Source organism: Monodon monoceros, unplaced genomic scaffold (genome assembly GCF_005190385.1).
Source record: "Monodon monoceros isolate NGI ecotype Baffin Bay Population unplaced genomic scaffold, NGI_Narwhal_1 Super_Scaffold_7, whole genome shotgun sequence".
Classification (NCBI taxonomy): domain Eukaryota; kingdom Metazoa; phylum Chordata; class Mammalia; order Artiodactyla; family Monodontidae; genus Monodon; species Monodon monoceros.
The window spans coordinates 94403794-94407081 of NW_021703784.1; positions in this window are offsets into that span (position 1 = coordinate 94403794).

The window sequence follows — 3288 nt, forward strand, 5'->3', positions numbered from 1 at the left end:
GTGTGCAAGGCAGGTTTTCACTGCTCACACGTGGTTGGTTTGTTTGTTTTTTAATCCACCATGGAAGACTCCTCAATCCTAAAAAGGGATCGTGGGAAAATCTGGCATTAAGCAGGACATTTCCTTTGCTCATGAACGGCTATAACCCTCCTGCCTTTCCATTTTCTACTCCTTCTGCCTGGAATGTTCTCCCACTCTCCCCTCCCTCAGTCTTCTCTCAAGATTCAGCTTAAGTGTCACCTTCTCTGGGAACATTTCCTTGACTGTTTTTTTTTTTTTTTTTTTTTTTTTTAATTTTTTGGCCACGCCCGTATGGCACGTAGAATCTTAATTCCCTGACCAGGGATCGAACCCGCGTCCCCTACATTGGGAGTGAGGAGTCTTAACCACTGGACCGCCAGGGAAGTCCCAACACTGCCCCTTCTTTACCTCACTCCAAGCTGAGTTCAAGCATCCTTTTTCTGTACCCCACCCCCACCCCACGTGAATCCAACGCTTCCTCTCTCACCCAGCTTGTCACACAATACTGTAGCTTTAGGTTTATTTGTCTGTTAAAAGGCACACACCACGTGAGCCATGGCCGCTGAGCCTGCGTGTCCGGAGCCTGTGCTCCGCAATGGGAGAGGCCACAACAGTGGGAGGCCCGCGTACCGCAAAAAAAAAAAAAAAAAAAGGCACACTCCATGGGGGGAAAGAACATTTTTCATATCAGCATTCTTTTTTTTTAATTTTATTGAAGTATGGCTGATTTACAATGTTGTGTTAATTTCTGCTGTACAGCAAAGTCAGCATTCTTTTTGACTGGAATAATGCCAGCAACAGTGTAGGTTTTTGATAAACGTCAGTAGAATGAATTCTTCTGCTTGCCATTCAACCTCCCCCTTTATCTGTCCTCTCTTACTTTGCCCAAATCCTTAATGTGATCAATTTTCTCCTCTTCAAGCTGCCTCTTAATCTACCTATAAATGCCCCCAAGCCAAATACTATCAGGGACACTCCTGTAGTTGAACTCTGGGTCTATTGCTCATTGCAACAGAGGATGCATACCATGGGGAAGGGTGGGACATCTCTGGAAGAAAGTATTAGAAAGAAATAGGAGGGAATTCCCTGGCATTCCAGTGGTTGGGACTCCGTGGTCTCACTGCCAAGGGCCCGAATTCCCTGGTCGGGGAACTAGGATCCCACATGCTGTGCGTTGTGGCCAGAAAAACAAAACAAAACAAAACAACCCAAAAAACAAAACATGATTGGCTTGTGTTGGATGGTTTGTATAATGGATCAGAGAAGTGGGGTTTTGCTCTGTATTGGAGGCTGTCAGGAAACAGGGGTGATTCTGTGATTGGCTATCAGTAAGAATGAAGCAAAGCTAAGGCTGTGATTAACAAAGAATCTGCAGTCATTCATATTAGCCAAAATAACAGGGGGATGTTTGGTCATTTCTGTGGTTCGGATAATGTTCATACTTTTGCCTGTGTTCAAACATCAGTGATTATGTTTTTGTGTTGATCTATCGTGGTCACAGAATGGCCTTGTCTGTGCTGATGACTTGCAAAATTATTTCTACAGAACACTAAGGCCTAGCGAATAATACCAGGCCAGCACCCAGATGCCAAGGAGCTGCTTTTCTCTTTCTCATAACCCACACCCATTCCTAACTTTCATCAATCTCTTTCTCCTCTTAGGATGCTATTCTCCGTTCCCCAGCAAACTCCACAAAACCCCATCTTCCCCATGAGGCTTTCCTAAATACTACTTTCTCCATTAGATTATCTTTTCTGAATGCATCTAAAAGTCTTGGTTGGCATACCACAGTTTAGTACTCAACTGTGTTCTAGCCTGAATTGTTTGACTGGTTTCACACGTATTTTTTTAAATAAATTTATTTATTTGTTTTTATTTTTGGCTGTGTTGGGTCGTCCTTGCTGTGTGTGGGCTTTCTCTAGCTGCGGTGAGCGGGGGCTACTCTTTGTTGCAGTGCGCGGGCTTCTCATTGCGGTGGCTTCTCTTGTTGTGGAGCACGGACTCTAGGCGCGCAGGCTTCAGTAGTTGTGGCACGTGGGCTCAGTAGTTGTGGCTTGCGGGCTGTTGAGCGCAGGCTCATTAGTTGTGGCGCACGGGCTTAGTTGCTCCGCAGCATGTGGGATCCTCCCGGGCCAGGGCTCGAACCCGTGTCCCTTGCATTGGCAGACAGATTCTTAACCACTGCACCACCAGGGAAGCCCTAGCATGTATTTTTCTTCTTAGTAGATTGTAAACCTTATTTAGGGGCAGGGCTGTTTCTCATACTTCAGGATCCTCCAGAAATGAGCGCCCGCTGAGGTGAAACGAATGGCTGGTCTGAGTAAGGGGGAGAGGGCAGCTTGCTTCTGTATCACAGCTCTGAAAACACAGCTACAGGCCTGTAGGGGAGAAACCATTAGCTTGCCCTTTCCCCTGCTGGCTGCCATTTCTAACACCCTGAGCTGATCTTCCCATCAAGAAAGCTTTTTCCAATTTTTCTTCTGGAGCAATCATTTCTTTCCAAGAGTTATTATTTCTTTTGGCACTCTCTTCTCTCTACCTGTCTGAAAGCTCCTTGAATGCAGGATCTACCATTAATGAATTTTTGTCTCCTGTCACTCTCCCAAAGCACCTGGCACCTGACTTAGACGGTGGAAGGAAAGGACCAGCAGTTCCTGACCAACCCCATCTCCTGCCTGGCTCGACGCAGAAAGCGGGGTGCATCAGAGCTGTCTCCTGTCGGGCCGGGTGGGACGCCTATGAGGCTCACTGCAATGGCCTTTGGCACAAGACCTCAGCCTGGGCAGTTAGCCGCACGCTCTCCGGCCCATCATCACTGCTCCGGGTTGCTCCTTAGGAGGACACTAAGCAGGTTTGGGGAAACTTTAATTAAAAGCTGCGAGTTTCAACCACTCTCCACAGAGACGCTGGGATTCGTCAAAGCTGGAGAAGTATAAGCAATCGACATCGACCGCAAAGCCAGCAGGCAGAATCAGCTCGGTTTCCACCGCCGGGATGCGGTTTGCTTTCTACAAAGCCTACTCACGCCAACTGTACGGTTCAGCCAATCACACAACCCGAGGGGGCGTGGTCGCCAAGTAGAAGGTGGAGAAGGCGGAGCCGAAGCCTTGATTAGCATCCGGTCTGGGGCGGGGGGCGGGGCCCAGAGGCCTGGCAGCGCCGCGTCTGAAGAGGCTTCAAGTTGCGAGGCCGAGCACCAACGGCCATGTTTATTTCTGGCAGGTCAGCTGACTTGGACTAACTCAGGGCCAACACGTAGGCGGTATC